This window comes from Gorilla gorilla, chromosome 21 (assembly GCF_029281585.2).
Source record: "Gorilla gorilla gorilla isolate KB3781 chromosome 21, NHGRI_mGorGor1-v2.1_pri, whole genome shotgun sequence".
NCBI lineage: Eukaryota > Metazoa > Chordata > Mammalia > Primates > Hominidae > Gorilla > Gorilla gorilla.
The window spans coordinates 24,348,920-24,362,133 of record NC_073245.2 but is presented as its reverse complement, the minus strand read 5'-3'; the positions used below and the strand labels follow the sequence as shown (position 1 = coordinate 24,362,133).

At 37.3% G+C, this 13,214-nt stretch overlaps 1 protein-coding gene and 1 non-coding gene across 6 annotated transcripts in view; both read right to left on the bottom strand.

Moving 5' to 3' along the window:
* The window catches only part of MACROD2 (mono-ADP ribosylhydrolase 2), a 2,087,937-nt gene that overhangs the window by 1,686,442 nt on the left and 388,281 nt on the right, over positions 1 to 13,214 (bottom strand). The window lies entirely within an intron of this gene.
* On the bottom strand, positions 11,518 to 11,623 carry LOC115931813 (U6 spliceosomal RNA). The gene has a single exon (XR_004068259.2). It is a non-coding gene; the product is annotated as a U6 spliceosomal RNA (small nuclear RNA).

Here is a 13,214-nt window from a genome sequence, read left to right as displayed (position 1 = left end):
ACAAACCTATAAGCTTTGCAGTAACTTGTTAAGGAATTCCAAATCAATTTTTCTGTTTGGATTAAGGTGGTCCCTAATGTGGACCTCTTTTCTGTGTGGTATTTCTTACTGTGTTTATGAGAAAAAAGGAAAAGATCAGCAAACAGGAGTAAGAGAGTACCATTATCAAGAATTCTAAAAGTAGAAAACCACCTTTTAATCACCTGGGAAGCTTTTAAAAAACACTAATACCCATGCCCCAAACCCCTAGAGTTCTGATTTACGGTAATTAGTACAGGGTGTGGCCAAGGCATCTATGTTTTGAAAAGTGCCCCAGGGGATTTTTCTGTGCCACCATGATTGAGACCATCACTAGATTGCAGTGTTCCCTTTTTCTGACACATTCCCAACACCTTGTGGTCCTAATCTTATTTTCTAAATAGGAAGAAGGAAAAGAGAATTGAAGAGAATTCACTGAGCCAGTCATATTAAATATGCTATGTCATTTCATCTTCATAACTGATAATGTAGGCAGTATATTGAGATGGTTAGAACGGCATGTTTTAGGACCAAAATGGCTTTGTTCATATATCACCTCTTTCACTTCTCAGTGGGGCAAGCTATCTACCCTCTCTACTCCTCTATTTCCACAGCCGTAAAATGAGGAATTACAGTATCTCCCCGTTGAGAAATTCATTGAATTACAACTGTGTTTGGCACAAGATAACTGTTCACAATTATTATATTATATTTACAGATAATAAAAGGAGGCTCAGAAACAGTAATTTGCCTGATGTCGCAGTTTTAATAAAATATAGAGTGAGAGTTAGAGCTCAAGTGTATCTGCCTCCAAACCCCAGGTGAAGAGGTGGAGCTGAGCGATATGAGTCTTCAGGGCTAATGTTAATTGAACTTCTTTGTGTATATAAATAAACAGGTGTCAGACAGCTCCCACTGGGTCTCAAAAGCCAACTGTTAAGTTTTCAGAAATTTTGTGAGCTGGCTGTTAAATGGTCATTATTAATAATTAAATTATATGTACTTATATGTTTAAAAAATTACATTAAAAACAAGAATACTCAAAAGTCATCGCTTCCTATCTTACTACATTTTACTATTATCTATGCTCTTAAGGTTCATTATATACCCTGTATACATTTAGATATCTTTTTTTTCCCAGAGATTTCAACGTCTGGTTTTCATTCACAGGTGTCAATTCATTGCTTTAAGAAGCTTCAGTCTATTGTTAATTCTCTTCCTCCCAAAGGAACTTTTTGTTGTTATTTTTTCCTCTAGCCCAAGAGATCAAAGATTCCTGGGGATGCAAGTTTGGTTTTCGTAGGGGTCTGAAATGCACCTAGATGGAGCAATTAAACCATACTATACAAAGTTAACTTGGGGCCGTGAAATTTTTACACAAATGCTTCATTTAAAAGCCGTCTCCATTAAGGCATGAATGGTAGGAATGAGGGTGGAGGGTTCTCTGAGGGAACTCTTGAACTCAAGAGGGTAAAAACTGTCTTGCTCACTGCAAAATCCCGCTAGCTACCACAGGGCCTGACCCATAAGTGTTACACATAGCACACATGGGAAGTAGCATAGCATACTGACTCCTGCAATCACTAGGAGACCTTGGACCAGCTTCTTGACTTCTGTGCCTCTGTTTTCTCATCTATAAAAGTAGGACAATAAAAGTACCTGTCTCACTTGGTTGGTATCAAGATTAAGAAAGTGCTGGGAACAATGATCGGAATGTAGTAAGTTATTATTACTAACATATGATATATTTTGAAGACCAAAAGTCATTATTTGGATCTATAAAAACTCAGATACTCCTGAGTAACATCTTAGGACTTTGTCTTATGGGAAGGGATTCTATTGGACATTACAGAAGCTGACACTTGGCCTACTGGGCAAACCATCAATACTAAAGCTATAAACATGACCTTTATTAAACAGCTAGAAAAGATTGTGAAATGTGCAGATAAACCAGAGACGTCAATAAATGGGATCTAGAAAGTAAACTTGTGCTGGGCACACACAAAAAAAATTAAAAGGTTAAGGTGAGCTATGGGCAAAACAGGAAAAGCCCAAATGTCAGAAAAGTACATTGGGAAGAAGCAAGAATGCCTAGCTAGTGAGTCTTTTTCTCCCTATTCCCATTGGGTGCCACATCAGCTATTGGCTTGTTTTTGGCATCCTGTTCACAGCCCTTATGGTTTTTAGACACCTCCCTAGTCCAATGGCCATTCTAACAAAAATGATCTGAGAACAGTATCGGGTCATTAAATGACCCTGTTCACCCTTTCCACCTATTGGAGTGACATGCATTACAGAGACTGAAATCTCTGGTATTTAGGAAGAATGAGGGAAGTACCAGCAGCTCCATTTTGAAGTTTGAGCTTTTATCTTTAAACATGTATCATTTGGTTAGGAGTGAAATTTTAATTCATTAAAGTTTAATTCTGCAAAAATGTATGGGTCATCTATTATGTATCCAGCTCCATTCTAGATTTCAAGACAGAAGCTGAAACCTGAGAAGGAACGGGCAAAACCATCACAGCATGGTCTAGTGAGAAAAATGCAGAGGTAAAGAGGAGTCACAATCTCAGTTTCCTCATGTCACAGTGGAAAACTAACCCCTGGCAAATATAGAGGGTGGCAGTGAGGGTATGATTTAAAAATGGAAGCAAAAATATTTTATAAACTTTCTAGAATAGGCTAGGGATGGCAAATACTACCTCCTGGAGGCAGTGATCATGACATTCCATCTCATCAAACCTAGATGTGCCCCCAGAACATTTAACACAGTCCTCAAAGAGCCACTTTCAATCGCCTTGCCACGTAAGTACATAAGTAGATAGTATAAATGAAAGGGATTATCACCGAAAACTAAAATTAGAATGAAAACAGCAATTCGACTTCCAAACTCTCTTCGGTACCATTATGGCCTTTGACATCAAGGAAAAGCTAGGAAGCCCTGCTTTTCAGATCCTGACTCGGCAGCTTCTGTCCTTCTGTGAGATATCTTCCCTTAATTGCTTCTGCAAATCCAAGACTTCTGCTAGAAATTAAGTAATAATTAATAAAATCTATTCAGTGTGATCATATGGCAGGCACCATGCTAAACATTTGACACACCTGTATCATTAAATAAAATGTAGTGAAAAATAGAGGAACAAACTGCAGAATGTGATCTTCTAAAAGCAGGCATTCCTGAAATGCTTTTCTAAAAGAAAAGATGCCTGATTACAGCAATAACTAACAGTAATGAGGACTTTATAGCTTGCAACAGGATTTGATAACCATGATAATTCATTTGCTCTCTCCAACAACCTAGCAAGGCTGTCAGGGCAGCTGTTAATATCCTCAGGAGAGATGAAGTGACTCACTCAAGTTCTTTTTACAAACAGCAGTGCGGGTCAGACATCTCCCACATTCCAAACCCACTGGACTCAACTTCCAGATGCAAAGAAAGTTGAACAATGAACCTGAAATGTATCAATTTGCTGCCTACCTTCCCTTTCAGAGACATTTCTTGCCTTTAAAAAAACATTACTTGTTTTTTAAATAAAAATCGTATATATTTATCATGTACAACATTATTCTTTAAAATATGTATACATTGTGGAATGGCTAAATTGAGCTAATTAACACATGTATTACCTCACACGCTGATTGTGGGTAGAATATTTAAAATCTATTCTCCTAGCGATTTTCAAGTATACGATAGATTTTTATTTAGCTATAGTCACCACACAGTACAATAGATCTCTTGAACTTATTCCTCACGCCTAACTGAAATTTTGGACCCCTTGAACCAACCTAGCCCCCAGCCCCACCCCCCCCACCACCCTGTGCCCAGCAAGCCACCGGTAACCACAATTCTACTTTCTGCCTTTATGAATTCAACTTTTTAAGATTTCACATATAAGTAAGATAATGTGGTATTTGTCTTTTTGTGTCTGGCTTGTTTCATTTAAGATAACGTTCTCCACGTTAATCCATGCTGTTGCAAATGACAGTATGTTCATTTTTTTTTCAAAGCTGAATAGTATTCTATTGTGTATATATTCCACATTTTCTTTACCCTTTTTTGTTTCAGACAGGGTCTCACTCTGTCACCCAGGCTGGAGTGCAGTGGTGCAATCTCAGTTCACTGCAGCGTCAACCTCCTAGGCTCAAGTGATCCTCCCACCTCAGCACCCTGAGTAGCTGAGACTATAGGTGTGTGCCACCATGTCAGGCTAATGTTTGTAGAGACGGGTTTTACCATGTTGCCCAGGCTGTTCTCAAACTCCTGAACTCAAGCAATCCTGCCCCTTGACCTCCCTAAGTATTGGGATTGCAGCTGTGAGCCACTATGCCCAGCCTTTGTTATCCATTTATCCATTGATGAATACTTAGGTTGATTCCATATCTTGGCTATTATGAACAATGACTATGGGAGTGCACATATCCTTTTGACATACTGATTTCATTTCTTTTGGATATATACCTAGTATTGGGATTGATGGATCATATGGTAGTTCTATTTTTAATATTTTGAGGAATCTCCATACTGTTTTCCATAATGGCTGTACTAATTTACATTCCCACCAAAAATGTGCATGAGTTCTCTTTGCTCCACATCCTCATCAACAATTGTTATCTTTTGTCTTTTTGGTAATAACCACCCTTAATTTTTGCATGTGAACTCTGAAAAAATCCCCTACAGATAATTATTCAAGATCTCTCAATCTAGGTGTTTTTTGCTTGTTTGTTTGTTTGTTTTTGAGACAGAGTCTTGCTCTGTCGCCCAGGCTGTATTGCAGTGGTGCGATCTTGGCTCACTGCAACCTCTACCTCTTGGGTTCAAGTGATCCTGTCACCTCAACCTGCCAAGTAGCTGGGACTACAGGCATGCACCACTATGCCTGGCTAATTTTTTAAATTTTTTGTAGAGATGAGGTCCCATTATGTTGCCCAAGCTGGTCTTGAACTCCTGGGCTCAAGCAATCCTCCCGCCTCAGCTTCTTGAAGTGCTGAGATTACAGGCATGAGCCACCATGCCTGGCCTCACTGCAATTTTTTCAAAAACTTATCTGTGAAGCAATAAAGCACAATAGGTGAAAAGAGGTCAGCCAGGGTTTGAAACCTGAGTGCAACTCTGTGTGACCTTGCACAAGTTTCTTAACCACTTTGTTCTGTAAAAGCAGGACAATGGTGGACAAGCACAGTGGCTCACGCCTGTAATCCCAGCACTTTGGGAGGTCGAGGCGGGTGGATCACGAGGTCAAGAAATCGAGACCATCCTGGCCAACATGGTAAAACCCTGTCTCTACCAAAAATACAAAAAATTAGCCAGGCGTGGTGGTGGGCATCTGTAGTCCCAGCTACTAGGGAGGCTGAGGCAGGAGAATCACTTGAACCAGGGAGGCAGAGGTTGCCGTGAGCCGAGATTGCGCCACTGCACTCCAGCCTGGCAATAGAGTGAAACTCCATCTCAAAAAATAAAAATAAAAAATAAAAAAGTGGGACAATGGTACTAACTACCTCCTAGGGGTGTTAAGAGAATTTCATGAGTTAATATAAGTGTTTAGGATAGAAACTGGAATATATATATATGTTCAATGAATAAAAATTACATTGAGCCCCAAATCTACCATTTTATAAACTATCCCCAAGAATAAGTTAATCTACTTGAGAAGTTGCATTGACTCCTTTGGGTCACCACAGTGACATTCAATCCACTATTTACTCCTGCATACTTTATCCTATATATATGTAACAACAGTTGCCACTTAGAAGTAAACTAAATTGTTATAAAGTACTATTCCTTTTTGAAACTGACCCTTGACTTCCATATTTCATTCTCTTTTTGCCTGAAACCTTAAATAGTCTTTGATTTTTAAAATGAACAATTTTCCCATTTGATGGGAAGAAAGAGAATAAATAAATTACACCTGCAAAGACAAGTTGAATGTTTCAATGGACCAGGCCTTGGCATCTTTCAGAATAAGACATGTTTAATTCAAAGAGATGACTTTGTGTGAGATCAGTGGCAGCTCCAAAGTTTTTTGGGGAGGAGGGGCAAAACAGCCTCCTTGGCCATTTCCTGAAATCTTGAGAGCACTGCCTTATTTGCAAGTTTATTTGCATGAATTGTATCAATATCAAATGTAGTCAAAAATTTATTGTGTGCCTGTCCTTCTTGACAGATGAATAGAAACTGCTCTCTGTTCAAGTTCACTAGCAGTAAAAGCCAGCAGCTGCTCATCAGTTGCTTGCAACCCTGAGTTCTAAGGAGAAGCCAGTGGAAATCACACTTTATAGTTTTATAGGCTGTATTTGGCGTCTAAGGTTTGCCCTGAGGAACCACTACATTTAACATGGAAATATTTGTGAGTAGAATCTTTTTTTTCTTTCTTTTCTTTCATTCTAGAGGTCAGTGCTACTAGAAATATGACCAAACCAAGAAAGAAGGAGTGTAATAGATTTTTAAAAGTCTACATAGAAATCTTACATTCATAGATTGTAGAATATCTAGATACATTGCAAAAAAAGTTTATCTTTTCATTTAAAACTTTTCATTATAGTAATAAGTTTTCAACATTGAAAAATACAGAAAATATTCAAAAGAAATGAAAAGTCACTCATAATCTGCATTTAGTAAAAAGTCCTAAGATGGTTCTAATACACAGAATTGAGATTGCTGCTGTTAGTGGATAAGAAAGCCAAGCATATTATGTTATCTAAAAGGTCAGTAGACTGCCATGGCCAGCTGTATTTCTCAAACATGGCTGAAACAATATTTTCCACCACTCATACTCTTCTTACAATGTGCCCAACACTCCTCACATAGACAGGGAAGTGTCTATGTTCCTGCCTCTTAAATCTGGATGGATTCATGACTATGATGGAAGTAGTACTCCATGAAGTAGTAGGATAAAGAAGTCACTACTGAGGACAGGTTATAAAAATGTGATGCACTTCTGCCTGTTTTGTTCAAGATGCTCACTTTCCAAATCCAGACATGCTGCCATAGGGAAGCCTGGACAGTCCATGAAGAAGCCCACTTGGAGAAAATAGAGACCCCCATCACACAGCTCTGGCTGAGCTCCTAGCAGAAGCCAGTGCCAATATGCCAGCCGTGTGTGAGGTCTCTTGAAAGTAGATCCTCCAGGCCAGGCACAGTGGCTCACGCCTGTAATCCCAGCACTTTGGGAGGCCAAGGCGGGCGGATCGCCTGAAGTCAGGAGTTTGAGACCAGCCTGTCCAACATGGTGAAACCTCATCTCTACTAAAAATATAAAAACTAGCCAGGCATGGTGGCTCATGCTTGTAATCCCAGCTACTTGGGAGGTTGAGGCAGGAGAACTGCTTGAACCCAGGAGGCGGAGGTTGCAGTGAGCCAAAATTGCACCACTGCCCTCCATCCTGGGTGACAGAGCAAGACTCCATCTTGAAAAAAAAAAGAAAGTAGATCCTCCAGCCCCCAGGTGAGCCATCTCAGTTGATGCCCTGTGGAGCAGAGATGAGCTATAACTATTGAGATTTATGGACTAAATAAGTTATTTCATGTTATTTTAAGGCACCAATTTTGGGGAGGTTTGTTACGAGGTAATAGATAGCTGATTAAACCACTAATAGTAAGACCTATTAAAACTTACTAAAAAAATAGTAAGAGGTTATTATGTGGGAACACTCTGCTGACAATTTTAAACACAATAATTTAGTTTATTCTCGTAATAACTCCATGGCACAGAGAGTGTTATTATTCCCAATTCATATATGGAAACACCGAAACACACACACAGAGATTAAGTAATTTACCCAAAACTTAATTCAGCTCACAAGTGGCAGAACTAGACTATAAACTAGAAACTCTGGCTACAAAACTAGCACCCCTAACCATGACACTAAGCAGTCTGGAGTGCACTCCACTAAATCAGGATCCAATGGTTGTTCTTGAAATCCAGCTGAGTTAGTATCTGCTGCCCCAGGCCCTGCTGGGTCACATTCCTCTCTTTCTATCGGGAAAGACACACTACCAAATGTTCTACTCCCTCCCCAAAGAAATAAGAGACTTCATTTCATAAAAGGGCCCTCTCCACTCCCAATAATCTCAAGGCTGAAATGAAAAATAGCCAATCTTTACCAGACCTTTTTAATAACACTTGTATTAGTGAAAACAATATATATTTATCATGAAAAGTTGGAAAGCTAATTTTTAAAATATGCATAACAATACTCAGAGATAACCACTGTAAACATTTTGATAGTTTCTTTCCTTTTTTCCATTTCAAATTTGCTCTTAATATCATTAAAATCATAAGACATGTAGAGTTTTATATGCTGATTTTCTCACAATTGCATAATATATTTCCATGTCATCACAAAAAAACCTCTGAACACATAAATGGTTACAAAATAATTCTCTCCATAGATAAAACTTGATTCCGTATTTTATTGATGGATATGTGGTTGCTTCCACTTCTTTTATCTTTTAAATAATTCTACACTGAACATCTTTCTTACAATTTCCTCAGGCTAGCTTCCAGAACAGAAATTACTGAGTTAAAAACATATGGATTAATGGGGTCTTTGCAACATATTTCCAGAAAGTTATCACTTTACACTCCTAGTCAGAGTCACAACTCACTGTGTCTTATATTAGTTATCATTTAAGACATTATTTTATAATTTGATAGGTTACAAGTGGTATCTTTTATGTTAATTTTGTTAATGACCTGTATATGCACTGTTGGGAATGTAAATTAGTTCAGCCACTGTGGAAAGCAGTTTGGAGGTTTCTCAAAGAACTTAGAACTACCCTGCAATCCCATTGCTGGGTATATATCTATAAGAAAACAAATCATTCTACCAGTTTCTATTCTGCAACACTGTTCACAATAGAAAGACATGGAATCAACCTAGGTGCCCGTCACTAGTGGATTGGTTAAAGAGAATGTGGTACATATACACCATGGAATACTACACAGCCATAAGAAAGAACGAAATCATATCTTTGCAGCAACACAGATGCAGCCAGAGGTCATTATCCTAAGTGAATTAATGCAGGAACAGAAAACCATATACTGCATGTTCTCACCTAGAAGTGGGAGCTAAACACTGGATACTCATAGGCATAAAGCCAATAGCCCTGAACAAAATAAAATACCTGGGAATACATACAAACTGGGAACTACTAGAGAAGGAAGGGAGAGAGGGGAACAAGGGTTGAAAAACTAACTGTTGGGTACCGTGCTCAGTACCTATGTGATAAGATCATTTGTACCCCGAACCTCAGCATCATTCAATATATCCATGTAACAAACCTGCACAGGTACCCGTGAATCTAAAATAAAAGTTGAAAAAGACCCAATTCTACATATATGGGGGAAAGGGCAAATGACATCTTAATATCATTATAAAAATAATTTTAGTCTTGCAGACACTTTGAAAGAGTCCATCCATCACTTTAAAAACTGCGAGGATATAGCAAGCAAAGGCTGATATCCACCTAAAATTCAATAAGAAATAGAAAAAAACCTGTATGACTTTGGTATAAAAAATGGTTCTTGGAATAAGACACAAGAAACAAATATTTAAGTTATAAAAACATTTTTAATGCAAACAAATGTAAAAACACAAGCCATTCACTGATGGAAGAAACTTCCAACACAAGTATACATACAAATAATTATTATCCCGAATATGTAAAGAACTGCTACAAATCAATAAGAAAAATACAAATAACTTAGGAGAATATCAGGCAAAGAACATAGCTAAGGTACTTCAAAGAAAAGAAAATCCTAAGGGTCTATAAATATCTAAAAAGGTGTACAACCCAATAGAAACAGAAAAATTCTAAGGAATACAACAACAAAGTGTTGATCATTAGATTGGTAAAACAAACAAAAATCCTGACAATTAATAACTCAAATACTAATGATGGGAATGCAGTAACCACTTTAGAGACAGAGCAGACACTGCAGATTGCCGACTTGACACCCACCTTCCCCCTCTTCCTTCCTAAAGGTATATTTTGTTCAGTTATCTCCTTCCTCCCGATGATATTTTTTAAGCAAAACTAGCCTTGCCCCCCAGCCAATCATCATGGTCTTGTAGACCCTTACAAGTAATCAATTTAGGCATTGGCGTGTGATTTAATTTTAACCAATGAAACATGGAAGAATGTAGCTAACACAAATTTCTAAAGAAAGTTTCTTTGCCCTTCAAAAGAGACATAGAGGAATAAACGCCTCTGGCCATTGTTTTGTCTGCGCCTGATTCCTCATGACCGTGAGGAAAGCTATTGAGTCAATGAATTACCCAAATCTAGAGCAGTTCTACCTCTGGACTTCTATTATATGAGGTGATTGATAGGTTTCTTTATTTAAGCCACTTTAAATTCCATTGTCTGTTACCTGCGGTTAAAAATACTCTAACAGAGAAAGCTTAAAAATTTTGCAATATCTAGTATAGGTAAAAAATAGTCATCCCTTAAAACCCTGAAATTCCACTTCTAGGTATATTCGCCAAGAGAAACTCATACATGTGGAGTAGGAGATATGGAAAAGAATGTTCCTTGCAGTCTTATTTGCACAGGAGACAACTAAATACAGTTTTGCAGTTAATGAATACATTATCATTAAAATAAGTAATTATTGCTATTAATTATAACAGATGAGTAATTATTAATTCTAGTATATTTATAATCCCTTTTCTGTTCTTCTTGGAATAAGGCTGCTACTATTATGAGACCAAGGCAACCCACTATAAAGCAACAAGTTGGAAGAAACATGGGTCGCTGACTATGTGGAGGACCATACACACCCTAGAACCCCTATTTGGACTTTTACACAAGTGACAAATCAACATCCATATTGTTTAAGCCACTCATAATTTGAATTTTTGAAGAGTCACAGCTAACGCTAATTTTAATTAAACAAATATGAAAAACATAAACTGGAAAATACCATCAAACTGATGATAGTAGATGCCTATGGATAAGGAAAGAGGTGAGTGGATGAGAGTGGAAACTAATAATATTTCAACTTTATTATCATATTATATCCCATTTTTAATGAAGAAGCTAAAGCAAAAATATTCAAATGTTAACCTTTGTTAATTCTGGATGGTGCATTGTTGTTGTATTACTCTCTGTACTTCCATGTTTATCTACTAAAAAAAAAAATGGATCACATAGAAAAAGTTTAGCCAAAAAGGGGAAATTAAGGAACGAGAAAAAGAAGAAAAAGAAAACGCCCTTTCCCAAAACAAGAAAATGTGCTCCTTCTATAAATACAAATTAAATCAATGTTAACATACAATGTATCTCTTATTAAGTTAAAGATGAACACTACTCAATGTTACTGAAGAGGCAGAGGTTAGAAGGGTGCATATATCCTTTCTGGAGGGCAATCTTGTAATTACAGCAAATTCATTAAAAGAGTGTCATCCCTATAAACTGTAAGTTTTACCTCAAAGAAGTTATCCTAATAAATACACATAATAAGCATAAAGATTTAGTTAGGAGCATTTTTTTCTTTTTTAAATATGGAACGCTTCACAAATTTGCGTGTCATCCTTGTGCAGGGGCCATTCTAATCTTCTCTATATTGTTCCAATTTTAGTCTAAGTGCTGCCGAAGCGAGACGAGTATTTTTATCAAAACTTGCTCACAATCTTGAAAAAATGGAAAGCACACAAACGCCCAGCTAGAGAGGCTAGTTATGCAGATCACTGTGCAAAGTCATAAAACAAATAAGTTAGACACACCAAAAACAAAACAAAAACTACAGGCCAATATCTCTGAAGAATATTGATGCAAAACATCACCAAAATACTAGCAAATTGCATTAAACAACTTATTGAAAAGATCATTCATTATGACAAAGTGGGGTTTATCCCTGGATGTAAGGATGGTTCAACATATGCAAATCAATTAGTGTGATATATCATATCTACAGAACAAAAGACAAAAAGTATCTGATCATTTCAATTGCTGCTGAAAAAGCATTCGATAAAGTTATACATCCTTTCATGATAAAAACCCTCAAATAACTGGATATAGAACAAATGAACCTCAACATAACAGCCATATATGACAGACCCACAGCTAGCATCATACTGAGTGAGGAAAGCCTTTCCTTTTAGATCTGTAACATGACAAGGATGCCCACTCTCACCACTGTTATTCAACATAGAACTGAAAGTCCTAGCTAGAGCAGTAAGACAAGAAAAAGAAATAAAGGGCATCCAAATTGGAAAGGAAGAAGACAAAGTTTCCTTATTTGCAGATGATATGATCTTATGTTTGGAAAAACATAAACACTCCACCAAAAACTATTAGAACTGATAAATTCAGTAAAGTTGCAGGACACAAAATCAACATGCAAAAATCAGTAGCATTTCTATATGCCAACAATGAACAACCTGAAAAGAACATTAAAAAAGAAATCCCATTTACAATAGCCACAAATAAAATTAAATACCTAGGAATTAACCAAATAAGTGAAAGATCTGTAAAATTAAAAATATAAAACACTGATGCAAGAAATTGAAGACGACACACAAAAATGGAAAGATATTCCATGTTCATGGAGTGAAATAATATTATTAAAATATCCATACCACCCAGAGCAATCTACAGATTCAATGCAATCTCTATCAAAACACCAATGACAATCTTCACAGAAATTTGAAAAAAATTATGTGGAACAACAACAACAAAAAAACCAGAATAGCCAAAGCCACCCTGAGCAAAAAGAAAAGTAGTTGAAGGAACCACATTACCTGACGTCAGATTGTACTACAGGGCTATAACAACCAAAACAGCATGGTACTGGAATAAAAACAGACACATAGCTCAATGGAACAGAATAGAGAACCCAGAAAGAAATCCACACACCTACAGTGAACTCATTTTTGACAAAGGTGCCAAGAACACACCTTGGGGAAAAGACAGTCTCTTCAATAATTTGTCCTGGGAAAACTGAATATCCATATGCAAAAGAATTAAACTTGATCCCTATCTCTCACCTTACACAAAAATCAAATCAAAATGGATTGAAGATTGAAATCTGAGACCTCAAGCTATGAGGAAACTCATAAGGGAAACTCTTCGGGACATAGGTCTGGGCAAAGATTTCTTGAGTAATACCCCACAAGCACAGGCAACCCAAGCAAAAATGGGCAAATGGGATCACATCAAGTTAAAAAGTTTCTGCACAGCAAAGGAAACAATC